Genomic DNA, 18,345 nt, shown 5'->3' with positions numbered 1-18,345 from the left:
TTAGTCCTTTTTGGGGATACAGTGCATGCGTTTCAGTCACGTAAACGCCATCTTGTAAATGGTCTTTTCTACCATGATCGGATACTGTGAGTGTATACAATTCGTTTTTTTTTGCTGTTGTTTCCTTGCTACACTATGTTCCTTTTGCACTATGTTCCTTTGTATTATTTTATTGTTTGGATTTTGGGGGTGGGTGCTTATATATAATAAACAAATAAACTACAAAAAAGTAAACGAATAAAACACAGAAACTGAAGTTAAGTTAATAGTACTGGTTGCGGTGCCTCTCCATGTAAAGAACCAGAGGGAAGGAGTTAGTCTTTTATGTCAGCAGAAATAAGGTCAAGGTCAAGGTCAAGGTTTATTTATATAGCACATTTAAAAACAGGGTACTGTCCCAAAGTGCTTTCCATATTCAGTGCAAAATTACAGACACAAAAAAATAAAATAAACTCCAGCATAATCAAATGTCCAGCTCAAATTGGATTAAAAGCCAGTGCAAAGAGATGTGTTTTCAACAACGACTTGAAATTGTCAACAGTAGAGGCCGTTCTGATTGGCAGAGGCAGAGAGTTCCAGAGTTTAGGGCCAGCAACAGCAAAGGCTCGATCTCCTCTGGTTTTTCGTTTGGACCGTGGGCTAAAGTCTAAGAGCAACTGGTCCGAGGACCTCAATGATCTGCTGGGAGTGTGCAAATCCAGCAGGTCTTTTAGGTACGAAGGTGCCAAGTCAAACAGTAACATTTTAGACTGGATTCTAAAAGTCACAGGAAGCCAGTGGAGAGAGGAAAGCAGGAAATTGTGCTCCTGTCGTCTGGTCCCTGTGAGCAGACGAGCTGCCGCATTCTGGACTAGCTGGAGTCTGCGGATGGACGACTTGTCAAGGCCGTAATATAGTGAGTTGCAGTAGTCCAGCCGTGACGTTATGAGCGCATGGACCACTGTCTCAAGTTGGCATAGTGGTAGGTAGGGTTTGACCTTGCCTAAAAGTCTCAGCTGGAAGAAGCTTGTTCTGACCACAGAACTTATTTGTTTGCCCATTTTAAAAGCACCATCATAATAAACACCAAGACTCTTTGCAAATATACTTGGTTGAACTTGTTGAACTTGTTTTTCACTTTTCAGGCAAAAGGGCCGGGAATTACACGTTCATACTTGACGGCTGATGGAATTTAGACGATCCATGTATTTGGCCTGGACTCAATCGCACCAAAAACAGGTTAAAGACATGAAGAATACAGGCCTATGCTCCAGCCCTTCGAAATCAACAACAGTGAACTTTTCCTCCAGGAAGTTCGCGGCCCGACCCCGCACTCAACCCTGATCTTGACCGGGTCGTCCGCAGGAGCCGCCGCCCTCACGCTGACACTTGACCCACATATTTTCCGGGTCGTTTAACGGGTGCGAAATAAGGATCGTTCTGCAGCAGCATCGCCGACAGAAAATACACCTCTCCGGGTCAGGACCCCGCGCGTGACCCGGGTTCACAGCGGGACCGGCGCGCTCCCGGGGGCCGCGAAGTTTACGGCGTTACGGCGAGTTTAGAACCAAAGGAAGCCTCGGAAATGTGATCTCACGCCGCTGACGGGGAGCGTTTTTTTCTTTCATCTCATGGCTTGGATGACGCAATCGCGAGACTGTAAATGTCTTCCAGATGATCAGATGATGCATTTAAGGGTTTACGTTTGAGTCGGTAGATAAAAGCTTCAACAGTGCGGAGTAGCTATGTGACTAAGTTTGGAGGCTACATTGTTTTCAGCAGGTCACAGCTACTGTTGTTAAATACTAGTCCTCAACAGGAGTCATTTTTGTCAAGCAGCAAACCAGTCATCATCACTCTGCCCCTGAGAGTAACAAAGACTTAAAGACCTGCTGACTGATACTGTAAACAACTTCAGTCCATGGGTGTTGTTAGTCTTGTTTCCTGCTCCTGGGAGGGGGCTGGGTCTTATTTAAAAACTCCTCTGCCTAATAGTCGCCTCATTTTCTGACCGCAGAGCGAAGAAGGAGCTTCTGCGAAAAGGAGAAGCTCAACCAAACTCAGTCCAGTCGACGATTAAAGGAATAGGCCACCGTTTTTACATACTGAGATATGTTCTTACCTTAGCTTTGACGAGTTCTTTAGGACCTGTCTGATCTTCACCCGTGCCTTCAGTCACGTAAACACAGCGCAGACGGCGTTAGCATTTAGCCTCTCCCTCTCTCCTCTATAGCTCCAAAACAGGTCAAGATAGAAGCTACCAAGCTCTTCCACGTTTTCCCTATTTAAATATGGTTACGTGAAGTGTTCCACTACAAAGTATAATTACACAAAATTAAACAATGTGGATTTTCTAAGCGGATAAATGGGGGACTATATTGTAAGGCGTAATAATACCAGGAGTAGTTCGAAATCCGCGCAGTAATCTTCACTTTACTGTGCGGATGCCAAATTAAAGGGACTATACAGAGTTTAAAAATGTTGGAATTAAGTATTTTCCTCCTACATGTTCCAGCCATGTCCTAATGTGTAGAATGAGCTCAGACCTGTTCACCACAACTGCCTCTAAAATCCTGCACTGTCACTGAAAAAGTGTTAATTCGAGTCTGAAGTGCCGTCATGCACAAGTTTAATATAGAAGCTGCAGCTACACGTATGACCCGAGGTGGCAGTAGTGAGCATAACATGGCCAACTTGCATCTAGTCCCTTTAACCTCTTAACTCCCACCTGAACGGATCCCATTTTCTCCAGTTTGGCTTCACCCTAATCAAAAAGTTTCGTGGGAAAAAAGCACCAAAACAGCCACAAAAAAATGAGAAGAAAACAAGGATGTAAACGCAACAAAAATGTGACAAAAACTAAAATAAAAATTTGACACACATTCAACAAAAATGTGACAAAAACTCAACAAAAATGTGACAAAAACTAAAATAAAAATTTGACAAAAATTCACTAAAAATGTGACAAAAACTCGGCAAAAATGTGACTAAAACTCGGCAAAAATGTGACAAAAACTCAACAAAAAAATGACAAAAATTCAACAAAAACATTACAAAAAATCACTAAAAATGTGACAAAAACTCGGCAAAAATGTGACAAAAACTCTGCAAAAATGTGACAAAAATTCAACAAAAATGTGACAAAAACTTAACATAAAAATTACAAAAACTCTAAGCTCTAAACTAGAAAAAAAAACATAACACAGCAACAACGGGAGGGAAAAGATCAGTTTTGTGGGTCTTTTACATGAGGTGTTACACAGAAAGAGGTTAAGGTGTGCGGTATCATGGATGTACAGTGAAAATATCAACGTTTATGATGCAGCTATCGCAAAGGACTACTGCTTTTATCTTCATTAGCATTGCGTTAGCCGCAGCGCTAATCACTGCATCAGAATCCCCCGCTGCTTCACGCTCTGATGCACTGATCACAGAAACTCCCTCACCTCCGACTGGATTCTCATGTCTCCGCCTCCACAGAGATGACGATGACCCGTGAGCTGCTTTTTAAGAGCAAAGAGTCGTTTGCAGCTCAGTTAGGACCTTTTAGAACCGAACACGAGGCTTATGTTTAGGAACGTTGTGGGCTATTTTTAATTATCTTTAAAATTACTATAAAGGACTAAAAAGTAAGTTTAATAAGTCAGTTGTTAATACTTCATGAGCAAGAACATTCGAACATCGAAATCACAGTATATTTTAGTATAGGTATCGAAAGAAGCATTGTTCAGGTATCATATTGAAAACCAAGTATGGTTTAGTTTCAGTTTATTTCAGTCAGTATCTTCACACAGACACGATTGACTACAAAACATGAAAACACAGAAACAATGACTGAAAAGGGTTTTGGCTGAAGTGAAACACTGATCTAAAGCCAAACCCTATTGCAACTAATAGCAACTTAGAGTATACAGCAGTTTTACCATCTGCAAGATGAGGACAAAATGATTATGTTTCTGTATCAATTAGTTACAAAATGAATTCGCACAAGTCACACATCAATCAATTATGTTATGTAAAGACAAAATATAGGTTAATATCGGTACCCAGCCCTATAGTCACATGAGGCTTTGTCACTTAAGGATTTACTCGTGGAGAAAAGAGTTTTACGAATTAGTGCTCAAGACAGAGAGAATCTAAACAAGACTTAAAAATGCATATAACTGAAAGTATTTTATCTACACTCTTGCCTCTTACTGTAATTGATTAATTCTATGTTGATGTTTTTATTGATTGTATTTGTTTTCTTATTTTTATGCAACTGTGAAGCACTTTGAATTGCCTTGTGTATGAATTGTGCTCTACAAATAAACTTGCCTTGCCTTGCCTTTACTCAAGTAAGAGTCTTGTTACTCCAAAATAAAATGTACCCGTCTCCCTCTCCGGACCCAAGTAAAACAATTCACAGTTGAAAACCCTTTGCATTGTTTGTTTTGTTTTTCGTCTGTTTTTTTGTTTTTTTTTGTTTTTTGTCTGTTTTTTCTCGTCTTGTTTGTGTCTAGTCTTTTGTGTTATTTGTCTAAATTGTTTGTCTTGTCAATGTCCCTTGTCTTATATGTAATAAAGAAAAAAAGTGTTTGTAAATTGAAGGGGAATGTACATTTTGGTTTTCTTTCCCCCTATTGTTAGGGGACATTGTTTACTCTTGTTTACTTGGATGGAAGACCAGATGTCTGTCTGCCCTGCCATTGTGCTAATGTTTTAATTGCATAATAAAAACAATATAAAAAAAAAAAAAAGAAAACCCTTTGCATAATAATCCCCCTTCAATCTTAATAATGAATAATGTAGCATACGTTCAAACAAAGTGCCTTTCGGGTACCTGTACTATAAACAAGCTACTCCTCGAAAAATGTAAAGACACAATACCCAGCCCTGAATATAACGTTTCAGAATATCCGATCTTATTTCGCTCGGCAGCTGAGATACAAACCCCGCTGATTTGTCAATGACACTCGGAAATGTTTACTACTTTGCGAGGAGAAGGATAAAAGCCTTTGTAAAGTTTTTATAGGGTTTTAAATCATGAGACACTGCTATCAACGGCATTATTAACATTTTTACTGTTACACCATGATGAAATTATGGCCTTGATTCTCTTTGGGTGCAACACAAAGCCAGAGATGACTGGCCTCCCACAGCCCTGTGAGTCACACGTGGGGGGTATTAGACAGAAAGGTAAACACGAATGTCCTGGAACAACTCACTGGCTGCACATGTGAACTGTGGAGCAGATAATGAAGCAGAACAAAACAGGGCTTTGTTCACTCCTTAGCCTCACTTTTTACGGAATTAAACAGTAGCAAATTTATCTACGGCTCAACAAAATCCTCACATTTCGAACAAGGATTCTGCTCAAAGTAGCCAGAACTAAACAAGGCCTAAAACAAGACGACGACCAAATTTAAATCAAACTCCAGTCAGGATTGAATCTGAACTGAACCAGGACAAACATTTTGAAACATTTCCCTATAAAAAAAAAAGAAAGGACAGGTCAAAAGCAGCACAAAACCAGGTGTAAGCGATAAAGATCTAAACCAGGACCAGTGGTGGGTAAAGTACTTTCATTGCTTGAGTAAAAGTACAGATACTACTGGTAAAATATTACTCCAATACAAGTAAAAGTGGCTCAATCAAATTAAATGCTTATATGTGTTGTAATGAATACAGGTCGATATATCAATATTTGGGTGTTTTACAATTTTGGCTGATCTACTGCCCATAAAAGCCGATATCTCTGTGATAGAGACTTCCCGTTTGCAGTGGAAAGAGCGAAGTCAGGGCTTTTAAACAAGTCCTCCCACAACTTCCACTTTGGAAACGTTTTGTTGTTTAAATGTGCTATATAAATAAAGTGGATTGGATGCTGGGACCGAAACATTGAATCACATAAAGTAATTCAATAAAATAAGGTCTAGGCAGAACTAAACCAGGACTAAACAAGGTCTGTGAACTTAAAGCAGTACTAAGTAACGTGTTTACCTTAATAAATCCTTTCCGTAGTGCCTGTGGGGGTGATACAAGTGTTTATGGGATGATTGGAGGGTCTTTCATCTCCCCCTGGTGTCTCTGGACCGAAAACCATGTTTGCAACTTGACTGCCACCGGTCCGGAGCCACCAATACACACTAATGTAATCACGAAGAAGAAGCTAACATGCTAATGGGCAAAGCTAACTGCGGGCTAACGTCACTTTAAACAGTATTTACAGCCAAGTTTGAGTGAAAAAAAATATTTCCATTGTGCAACTGGATGTCTCCCTTTGTCTTTCCTGTCAGCGAAGGATTTACTCTCCAAGACAATTAATAAGTAAAAAAAATCGAAACTTGCTACGACACTTGCAGTTGCGCTTATGGCCTCTAGGGGCAAGAGTTACTTAGTACTGCTTTAAATATAAGAAGTCTTTCTTCAGGTAGATTTAACAGAACACACCATAATATCAGTTCATTTTGTCACTGGATTTCATGTTTAAAACAGTTTGGAGGCATGAAATCCAGTCTCCAAAATAACCCACCTGATATCAAGGTCTATAGAACCTTTACGAAACATTGCACGAGAGGACAAAGCCGGGCCTAAATCAGGACTAAACCAGCTCTACACACCATTTCCAAACATTGTACAATAGGAAAAAGGAGGTTACACTAAACCAGGTCAACGCCATGCACAAACTGCGGCTAAACTCGGTCACCAGGTCTAAACTAATCCACAAGTGGATCTTTCCAGTCCCGCTCAGGGTCAAAAACCTGTCTCTCGGCTCAGAATAGCACGTCTATTTCAGGGCCGTGATGTTTTGTTCGAGGTTCAGCAAAAACGAGACGCGTCAGAAGTGTGTGCAGAGTCGGTCGAGTGGGCACGTCTCCTCCTCCTCCTCCGCCCGGACACTCAGCCTCCTGCGCTTTCATAATCTGTGTTGACAAAACAGCGGCACGCGGCTCCGCTCCGGACATGGAAACTCACACCAGCCTTAGATCTGCAGGTGCAACACTGGGCGACCAACCAAACAGCTTGAGATTCAAATGTGCAATACAAGGAGGTCCCGAAAACAATCGCGCTTTATAGAAAATAAGGATGGAAATAGTATGGTAACTATGGACAATTAGGGATAACACATTGCAGCTCTGTTTCCATATTATTACAGAGAAAATACAAACCATGCTTTCTGGAAAATGATTTGGTCTTTATTGGAGAATAGCAATATATCACCTACACACTTCAACAACTGCAGATCTCGCACTTCTACCGTCACCCATGGCGTCCCCCAAGGGATGGTGCTCGGCCCCCTACTCTTTTAGGGCTTTTTCACCAAGGTGCTGGTTCTGGGCTGGTTCAGAGCTGGTTCTGGTGCCGGGTTGGTTCCATACTGACTTGGTTTCCCACCAAAATGAGAGCTGTGCCTTTTGTCATAGCAACGCTTTGGGAAGTCAACATAAAACATGGATAGCAACATCTTACTACAGCCACTTCTGGTTATAAAATACAGAAAAATAAGTTTATGTTCCTGTCACAGCAGCCGTTAACATTTTGATTTCTTCTTATTAACTCTTGTTTTAGCTCAAGAGCATAAAGCAAAACAACAGTTTCCTCCACAGAGACTGTTTTGGCTTCTCCGGGAAGTTCTAAGCATAAACTAACTAATATTGATAGATTGTTTGTTGGAGGAGAGAGCCACGCCCTCAGCCGCTGACATCACTGGTGCTCGTTTTTTCAGTGGAAAACGAAAGAACTGGTTCGGAAACTGGACCTGACCTAGAACCAGCACCAGCTTGGTGGAAAAGGGCTTTTTACCATCAACATGCTTCCCCTCGGTCAACTCATCCGCCACCATGGACTCCACTTCCACTGCTACGCCGATGATACTCAACTTTACATCTCAACAAATCCATCACCCTGGTTATCCTCTCCACCATCACTGACTGCATCTCCGATAAAGAGACCTGGATGGACAAGGACTTTCTCAAACTGCAATAAAACAGAACTCCTCATCACAGGCCCCAAATCTCTTTACCCTCCACATCGATGGTCACAATGTCACCCCCTCAGTATCATAATGGACTCCACCCACACCACTAAAATAAAATTGGATGGGGGTAATGTGGAATAAAGTGGAAACAAATTGGAGACAAACAGTAAAAATCAAAAAATGAGGGAGAAATTATAATTTTAAGCGAGAAAGCACTGTGAATTAAGATGTTTGCAGCACATTTTTGCACTTTCTGGTGGTTTGCAAAATATTGCTTCATCATTGTTATTGAGAAAGTTCCCCAAAATATTGAGATGTATATTTTTGTCATTATGGTCCAGCCCTCTTTATGGTGGATTAGGGCTAGGCTTGTGATCATAAAAAATAGTTACATCCATTATACACTTTCAGGTGCCATGCTATTCAAATCCTATTATCAACCGATTGATTGATGGCCATGTCATACGCTGCAAAAAGTAATTAACTAGATCAGTATAAACATCTTAATTTGAGCATAATAATCCAAATTTTTGTTGTTTTGACTAGTTAAGAAGTTCTTGGCCATTTGTCCTAGATTATTTCACTTGTTCTGAGATGTTTCGATACATTTCGTCCTTATTTCAGGTCATTTTCTTTGCCAATGGGGAAAGAAATTTGGTCTTATCTCATTGGCAATTTTACTTTCTTCTTTCAAGCGAGATTTACCCTAGAACTGGTCTGAAATGTCCTCAAACAAGCAAAGTAACCTTGGTCCGATCAGGAAAAGTGTCTAAATGAGCGAAAACCGCTCAAAACAAGATACATTTCCTCAATTCAAGTCATTTAAGCCAATGCTTGATATTTACTTATTGCAGTGTAGGTTTTAAAGCGTTTCTTTCAATTACTGTAAGAAAACAGCAAAGTCATCACATATGAAAGCATGAAACTACAAGTAAATGCTCACAATTTCCCACATTGTGTCATCAATAATAAAATATACAATGTCATCCCTAAACTCTGCGTAACTCCACTTTGACAATGCTCTTCTCGCTCACTTCTGCTTTACCCTAAATGAGCCCGTCCTTCCTTAAACGTCTCCAGCTGCTACGTGCACAAAGGCAGATAATCTGCAGCGGCACGTGACAGAGAGAGACTCTGTGGTTAGCATTAGCCTCATCAGTTTCTGTGTGTTCACTCCAAGTTCTCACCCGCAGCTGGGCAAAAACATGGGGTTGTCTGTCGGGGTTTATTTGCAGCTGACGTTGTGATGTAATGTTTAAATACCACTGGTGCTATTTGGTGATGAATGGTGGAACATTTTGAGAAATTTCTGGTTTGATTTGGGGTTTTTGTATTTCAAAAACAAACAAATATAGTTGTAACCTTTATGATTCACCGACAAAGATAAGATAGACATAATGTTTTTGACTCAAGAACCAACATTGTACTACTCCAAACTCCACAGCAGGTGAGGTGATCTTAAGATAAGATAAGATAAGATAGGATAAGATAAGATAAGATAAGATAAGATAAGATAAGATAATACTTTATTGATCTCACAATGGAGAAATTCACTTGTTACAATCACTCAGAGTTGTGCAAAAACAGACAGGAAAATGTGCAACCAGTAAAATAGAATAAAAACGAGGTATCCCATGTACAACAAGCAGCAGAAATACAACAATAGGTGAGCAACAACAATAAAAATAGGATAAAAACTAGAACAGGTCATATAAGTAAAATATCGGGGTGTTACTGACAGAATTGGCAGGTCGACCTGATGATTAAAAACCCCATTGGCAATAATTGAGAAGTTTTATATTGCAAAAGATGACATTTCAGAACAAAAATAGTGTTTCCGCTTGACCTCATGATCAGAGCATATCTTTCTTTCAGTTTAGCCTTACCCAAATCGAAAAGCTTCTTAGAGAAAGTGTCAAAATAGCAACAAGAATGAGACGAAAACAAGGATGAAAATGCAACAAAAGAGCGACAAAAACATGGCAAAAATGTGATAAAAAAGTGATGAAAAAGTGACACAAAAGAGACAAAAAAGCCACAAAAAAGTAACAGAAAACTGCTCGGTTCAGGTTAAAGTTAATATTTCTATATTTTTGCAAGTTAACTCAAGTTCTAATTGAAAGATTTAATTGGGTACCATCAAGTTTGTCCAAATTATAGAAGTAACACATTTAACTGCAGCTGTTGCTCCGTTGTCATTGCTATAACTACTCAAACTAACTAATCTGTTGCCGAGGAGTCCTCCCCTCGCGACAGGCACATAAAGCCTCGTCTTCTTAACGCATCACACGGTATAGGAGGTAAACATCATCCACCAAGTCAACTCATCAGGGCGGCGACCGCCCACTCTCAACAGGCCACTCACTACACACACGCACCACACTAGATGGGTATAATGATAATAAATAGTGGACAGTAATGACAACAAGGAAGTGGCAAGATGGCAGATTATAAGTTCTAATATGCCTATATAATATGAAATCGATATTCATCTATTGATAATGACAAGAAGGATAATTGTTATGATCAATAACAATAACTAGTAGTTAAAATAATTATCATTATTTATTAAATGATAAATGATGTGAAATGCTAAAACCTCGTCGTTTGCCAGTGCTGCAAATTGAAAGCTAAGTCTGCTGACTGTATGTTGACAATTGTACATGCACAGGTATAGATACAGACGGCATCTCTGGAATCGCCCATATATGGTCATGTTTGAAAACAGTCAAGGGGGAAAACAATTTGGAGAAAAATCTAAACTTTTTCTAATTATTCAAAAACTACTTAAACCAGGGGTGTCCAAAGTGCGGCCCGGGGCCAAATGCCGCCCTCAGACCAATTTATGGTGGCCCTCGGCCTCTTGCTGTATCGGTGCACATCGCCAGAGATGGACCTTTTTATTTGAAATGTAATAATTCTATACAATTCTAGCCAAACAACTAATCTTTTATTGTGCGACAGAGCTGGCATGAAGGTTTTAAGCTTAAATAGAGGTGTGGGGCACAATTTAAACCTCTGCTAGTCGAAGGTTTTGCGGCACTAACTGCTGATCTACACTTCAATATGCGGCCGCCCATGAAAAAAGTTTGGACACCCCTGACTTAAACAAACGCTGAATTATGAATATAGTTTTCTACTAAATAAAGATACAAAGACAAAGACAAGGAGAGGAGCAAAGTGGTTCACCAGCCCATAAATACATAAATAATGGAGAATGCTAACGGTTAGCTAGCGCTAGCTACGACTGCCGTTTTTTCACTTCTACTGAACAATCTGCTGTGAGAAAATATCCATATGGGCCCGATTTACACTTGACTTTATTTATGTGTGATAAATAAGTTCATATTCCACCAGAAAATGGCTAAAAAGAGTGGAAAATTCAGTTTCTCTAAAGATTCTATTTTCCCCCTTGGCGAGGCCCTTTCTATGACGAGATGCCGTCTGTATCTATATAGTTGTGTTTTGAAACTGATACAGAATACTTCGGAAGGATTGTTTATTGTTAATTTGATGTAAATGTAAAAGTAATGTGTAACTGTAATATCATGAATCCCTTTGAGCCTTCATTAACTGTATGATTGTGAAACTTTGAAGGAAGAGAAAATGTTAACTGCTCAAGTAAACTATACTACTACTAAGGTGAGATACTTCTATTTATCTCAGTGTAGATCGTATTCCACTGGTTTATATTTTTTCTGCCATGACGCCGTCAATCAAATCGATCCAGAAATGTAAAAAAAAAAAAAGCAGGTAATCCTCTGAACCATCTTGTCATCCCTAAATCCAAACCCTCCAAAAGATCCGAACGGCGAACACCTTTTGGCAACAACAAAAACGCACACCGCCGCGCGCTAATGCCGATCGGGGCGTGAGGATGTTGCAAGAATGTGGCAACAGCGAGAAAGCGCCTGTGCCAAAGAACAGCTCCACCTACGGTAAACCCCAGCAGGCCGTTTCCATGACAACAGGACAGGAGGACGGGAGGAGCGCACCTTGTGCAGCTGACGGACAGTCGGATCCTGCCCCCTTTTATCCACCTCGGAAAGGGAAGAGGTCCAGTGGAATCTGCGGAGACACAAGAAACGATAGGCAGAGAGAGGGAAGTTAGAGACGAGTAATTCATCACCGTATCTGGCGATCTGAGGGAGCAATTAGATGTTCCCGGACATGTTTAAAACCGTGGCTAGTAAATATAAATCGACCTGGATTTTAGGAGCAAAGCGGCTGAGTTCACAGCGCTCTTAACTCGCAGCAAGAACAAAGCTCTGTGAGGAGTTTGCATGCGCTCGGGTCTGCGTGGGTTTTGCCCCGTTTGCCCAAAAAAACACACACACAATTGCTGGGTTGCAGGTTCTAGAAGATGATGATGTCACAGGACCCAGTGGGGGCAGGAGCCAATTGTTCCTATTAACAGCATTACACTTTAACAAGTCGTAGCTAAAAAAAAAATGTATGAATTAAAAAAAATATCATTAATATCAGTCACTGGGTCCGTGATCTCTCTGTACAAGACCAAAAATGTCCTCAAAGACAAAATATTTTTTCCTCTATATAATAGTATAGGCCTTGAGAACGCTGTGATGTCACCTGCAACACGGCAATAGGCTAAATCTTGTCTCCAGTTCAGTTTTACCCAAATCTAAAAGCACCATGCTACCATGTAAGAATTCAAACCACTGTCACAGCACATCAGGTATGTAAGAGCTCCTTTTGTCGATTTTATTTGCAAGGGAAGAAAAAAAAAAAAAAAAGACTAAATATTGTGTGTAATAACAGAAATGTAAAAATGTACACATTTCAAATGTAAAACAATATAGTAAGAAAAAAAATAAAAGAAAAAAATAATCTAAAAGCGCCACGACTGGACCAGTGTTAATTTTGACAACATATTTTATTTTAGTTTTAGTCTTAGTCTTTTGACTAAAGTGTAATTTAAGTCGAGATTTAGTCAAAAAAAACTTTTCAATTTTAGTCTAGTTTTAGTCGACTAAAATTGCATGTCAATTTAGTCGACGAAAATGAAGACTAATTTAGTCGACTTATATTTATAATATTCATTATAATCATATTTAATCTTGTTCCTCTGCTTCATGGAGCTGCTCCACATGAACAAAGCTCAGAGCTGATCCTTTGGCAGTGGATTTACATGATCTGAGGCTCTTTCAGACGCTCAATAGAAGTTTGGATGATTTTAGTCTCTCCTTTTCATTTTTATTTAGTCTTATTTTAGTCGACTAAAATATCTGGACATTTTAGTCATAGTTTTAGTCTCATGAGAAACTTTTAATTTAGTTTTAGTCCAATTTTAGTCGTCAAAAATATCACTTTGACTAAAATTAAGACTAAATATTTTAGTTGACGAAATTAACACTGGACTGGACCTTGTTTGAAAGCTAAGACCTACAGAACTCAACTTAGCTTCTTGCTAGTTTTTGCAATCACATTTTAGTCGTTGTTTTTCTCATTATCATCATGTTTTAATGCTTCTTTGTTGTTTTCCCCCCACATTTTGGTCACATCTTTATAGATTTTTTGTCCGTTTTTCCCACATTTTGTCACGTTTTTGTCACATTTTTAACGCTGTGTTGAAACATTTTGGCTGCATTTTGTTTTTTAGTGTAATATAACTGTGAACAAGCCACTAAAATGAGACCAAAACAACAACAAAAAAGCAACAACGTGACAATCATAACGAGCAAGAAGCTTAGATTAGTATGGTTTGTCTTTCAAATCCTTTGACCTATAAGCTGTGAGCTCCAGTGGAGAAGCTTCTAGATTTGGGGAAAGCCGAACTGGACAAAATGCGCCACCGTTTTTCCACACTGAGATATGTTCTTACCTGAGCTTAGACGAGTTGATGCGTACCTGTCTGGTTTTTGTGCGTACCCTCAGTCACACAAAACGACCATAGATGTTGTTAGCATTTAGCCCAAGGTAAGAACATATCTCAGTATGGAAAAACGACGGCCTGTCCCTTTAAGGCGGGGGTTAAGAGGTTAATGGATCTGCCAAAATCATGCACTAAAATACTGCTATTCCAAGAGGACAGTTTTTAAATATTGTATCACTTTCTCATATCGTTCTCAGACCTCGTTAGGATCAGTGCACGGGCAAAAACAGAGGTATTTTGGGTATTTAGAGGCAACATTAGGCGCATTATTAATAACTGGCCCGAAGTCACAGGAAGCTGCGTTAAGAGCTTAACGAACAGGAACGAGCTCGGCCATTATGAAGCGCACCACATGAACCCAGTGGCTTTATCTTTATCATTTACATTTGCGTTCTGTATATAAACTCTCCCTGTCTCTCGCAGCCTCGGTTCTTTGGGCAGGGCATCCGGAGACAAGTTGTTTGCTCTGGAAGTCCTGTAAAGCAAAGGACGCAGGCCAAAAGGGAAAGACACACGGGGTAAATGCCCTGAAGAAGGTCGGCACGTGACCGAAACGCGTCGCCGTGATGTGTCCCATTAGATAAAGGACTTTAATACATCCGAGTGCCTCCGAGTGTCTGCTTTTCCTGGATAAACTCTGCAGGAACCTGATGAGCACCCACACATCTTTACACACTGAGGCTCTCACCTTCCCAACTTTTCAAACAGGGACAGAATTATATTTAAAGAATCATTTTGCTCCTGTAAAATTGTTTGGCTGATTTAATCCCCCTGTCAGACGAAAGGGTGCGAGGCTCAAGCAACACTTTGTACAAATACGTATACGCACAAATATGATGTGTCGTACATCATTTACTAAACAGACGTCTGGGGGTTCATATGCAAAATGGACCTTTTCAAGCTTTCCATCATGTTATTATGTCATTCCCTCATTAAAAACATGCCTGAAGTGTTGCCTTGGCACATTCACGTATTTTTGAGTAATCTGTAAAAACTCTGATGGCGGCCATTTTAGGGATAGGTTTGCCTGAGTCCTCCTAGGAACGCCCCCACCTCCTGGAGACGCCTCCAAGCTTTCGTCACCAGCCGAAGAACCCCCTCCCCACTGATGCCACAGACAGCGTGTGGAGGGGGCGTGTCGGAAAGGCTCAGAGGTTCTTAAAGAGACAGAGGCCTATTTTAAGACATTCACTACAGCCATTTTGAGAGAGACATTTTATACAAGGCAGTTATTCTAATTTACTGCATTTACAGACCAACAGAAGGTTTGCTCATCATTGTAGTGTGATATAGACTGGTGCTATGTGACTGAAAAAAGCAGAACACCCCCTCTTTAAAATCTCTGTTAGTTTATTATTGCTGCTAATCTCATGATGCTTAGCGATATGACATCACTGTCCTGGACCCTATTCAGCCTGGATTGGAACATTGTCAGAGTTGAGGCCTGTCTCACATCCTCGTGAAGACTGTTCCAGATTTTAGCTGCATGAAACTGAAACGCAGCCTCACCGTGTTTAGTCCTGACTCTGGGCCCTCCCTGAAGTTCTCAGGGCCCGAGATGGTTCATGTGACTCTAACCATGAAAAGACTTGCAACAAACAGAGCTGTTTTAAATACTATTCTCTGAGCGACAGGAAGCCAGTGCAGAGACCGGAGCACTGGACTAATACGGTCGTGTTTCCTGGTTCTTGTCAGGACTCGAGCAGCAGCGTTTTGGATGCACCGCGGCTCTAACACCTCGTCTAAGTCTGGTTTTGACACTATTCCTCTGATCTCAGCCATGTTAAAAAGCTGCTGATGTGATTGCTTTGATGTGGCTGTTTAAGTTCAGGTCTGAGTCCATGATTACTCATACATTTCTAACCTGATGTTTTGGTTTCAGAGAGAGAAAAAAGTGAGACAGGCAGGACAGATGAGCAGTTTGTAGCTTTGTGAGTTGAATTCAAGCTCAGTGTGTCATTATTTGCAGTAGAAACATCCTCCAATAGAGCTCCACAGTCCCGCCCCTTCCCTCCCCGTCTACACGACCGTCGATTTTCCAAAAATTCAAATATTAAGAGTTTAACGTCACCGCAAAAGCTAATCAGCTATGTAGCAATTCGTGACCATAAAATGTTTCATTTCAATCCAAAAAGAAGACATAAAGTTGAAGAAAAGGCAAAGGTACAAGGCTGTGACATCATTCACTTCCTGACTATAGAAACTCCGTATCCCAAGAACCATTGCGACATCGCGCCCGCTGGTCAAGGCAACCAGGTTATCAGCAAACACGGCGAGTTTCTTTTACTTTGACAACAGTTCTTTGTTATTTCACTATTAAACAATCTGAATCATGCTAATGTGAACAAAAATGATCGGTGGTTCGTTTAATTGGATCGTTGGGAAAAAATTTTTGATCCATCTGACGTTTTTCTTACTCTCAGTGTTAGATATGGATAAAACGTCAACTATCTGCCTGCATTATGTTTTAATACATTGTTTATAATATGTTGTCGACATTACAATAAATAAACACGTGTGGGAACGTGAAGCTCCACCGATCAAAAGCCTCGTAGTAGATCATGGGACTCCCGAGCATCCTGGGTAATGTAGTTCTAGTACGAAGGCTCACAGTTAAACTAGCTCGATCTCATACGTGCTTTTTTCTCCTGCGTCTGACTTTGCGGTCGCTTTAGAACCACAAGACCATAAAGACTTTATTCCAAATCAATACGGTCTCAAAGGATGGGGAATTTTACTTCCGGACCGGAGAGGAGGCGGGACTGTGGAGCTCTATATGGCGGCGAGTGGCTTCTTTTGTCACATGACTCACAAAAAAAACTAAACTTCACAATTCCATGAAGGTCCTCTTTATAAAATTAGACAAACTTATTGCAAAAAAATGTATCCTGCATTGAGCTGGCACAACATGAAAGCCACACACTGCAAAAAGTATTTAACTAGATCAGTATAAACATCTCAATTTGAGCACAATAATCCAAATTTCTGTTGTTTTGACTAGGTAAGAAGTTCTTGGGCATTTGTCCTAGATTATTTCACTTGTTCTGAGATGTTTCTGACTCGTTTCGATACATTTCGTCCTTATTTCAGGTCATTTTCTTTGCCAATGGGGTAAGAAAATTGGTCTTATCTCAATGGCAATTTTACTTTCTCATTTCAAGCGAGATTTACCCTAGAACCGGTCTGAAATGTCCTCAAACAAGCAAAGTAAACTTGGTCCGATCAGGAAAAGTGTGAGTGAAAACCGACAAAAACAAGATGCTTGATATTTACTTTTTGTAGTGCAGTAGCTCTTTAAAACCATGATAAAAATCCTCTCCACGTCCCTCCTGATGCAAATCTATACCACTGGATCCAGCCATCGAGCGCTTATCGGCGAATATTCCCCGCGCTTTACAAATTCGGCGCTGGAGTCCGAACACAGCCCATTAGCCTAAATCACTGCCCTAATCCCCAAAGCACATAAGAGGCTAATTTGTGTCCATTTCGATGGCGATAAGAAACAATGCGCGTGCGCTCACTGGCTGCGTATCTGGCTTGAAGTGCTCTGTCTGAACGATCAGAAGAGCATCCCGTGGGGTAAAGAGTGCGTAACCATGGAGAAGGGCGGGCGTTTCCATGACACCCGCGTCATCTGCGAGGCACACGCCACCGGGATGTCTCATGTTCATCTGTCACGGTGCGGCGGCGGCGGCGGCGGCTGCTGCTCGCCGCGCAAACCGTGGGCAGGCAGGGAGCGACGGTGCCAGCGCTTCCCTCGGCGAGGTTAATGAGGTCCTTAAATTAAACCGGGACTAAAATAAATCTAAAATGAGATTATTAATTTAATCTGCAAGCAGCAGATTAGCGATATGTTGTGCGCGCGCGACATTATAAGATTAAAAAGAGCCCAGGATGAAACTGAAGTGGAGGACAGCTGTGTTAGGGTCTTACAGTGTTTGTCCTTTTCTAGTTTATGATTAATATCTCCAACTGTGTCTATCCACATGAAACAAAAACTGTCACACATCTACATCTTCTTTCTTAGACTTTTTTTTACATATTTAATGTCAAAAAGTGGTGATCAAATATCTGTAATCAAGCCATACAGACCTGATTGTGGACAGACAGGGCATATGGCTGTGCGATATGGACCAAAAGTCAAATCTCAATTAGGGCTGAAACAACTAATCGATTAATCGACGACCAATCGATAATTGAAATAGTCGACAACTATTTTAGTAATCGATTAATCGTTTTCTGGTTCACACAGACTCAAATAGAGCAAAAATTACATGAAAATGTAGTATTTTTGACGAAAACCTACTTTGTTTTCATAGCCAGTGTATGTAGTATACTTTGTACATTGTAAATTTCATGAATATGTTTGTGTCTCGTCCAATCAGAAGCAGACATAGCGCCAAGAGCCTCCAACAAACATTTACTTTACGTTTACTCCATCAACCCGTCCTCAAGCGGATCCACTATTGTTTAACGGTACCCAGCCCTAGCTCCACATGCCCACAAATATGCT

At 40.5% G+C, this 18,345-nt stretch overlaps 1 protein-coding gene across 1 annotated transcript in view; it reads right to left on the bottom strand.

Annotated features, from left to right (window-relative positions):
* LOC306964689 (nuclear receptor coactivator 3-like) overlaps window positions 1–18,345 on the bottom strand; it is a 127,430-nt gene that overhangs the window by 42,540 nt on the left and 66,545 nt on the right. Inside the window, exon 2 of the mRNA XM_079558790.1 lies at window positions 11,935–12,007. The gene's annotated coding sequence lies outside the window, so the exon portion shown is untranslated. The remainder of the gene's footprint in view (window positions 1–11,934; window positions 12,008–18,345) is intronic.

This window comes from Gobius niger (assembly GCF_951799975.1).
Source record: "Gobius niger genome assembly, chromosome: 6".
NCBI classification, from domain to species: domain Eukaryota; kingdom Metazoa; phylum Chordata; class Actinopteri; order Gobiiformes; family Gobiidae; genus Gobius; species Gobius niger.
This window is presented reverse-complemented; position numbering and strand designations above follow the sequence as displayed.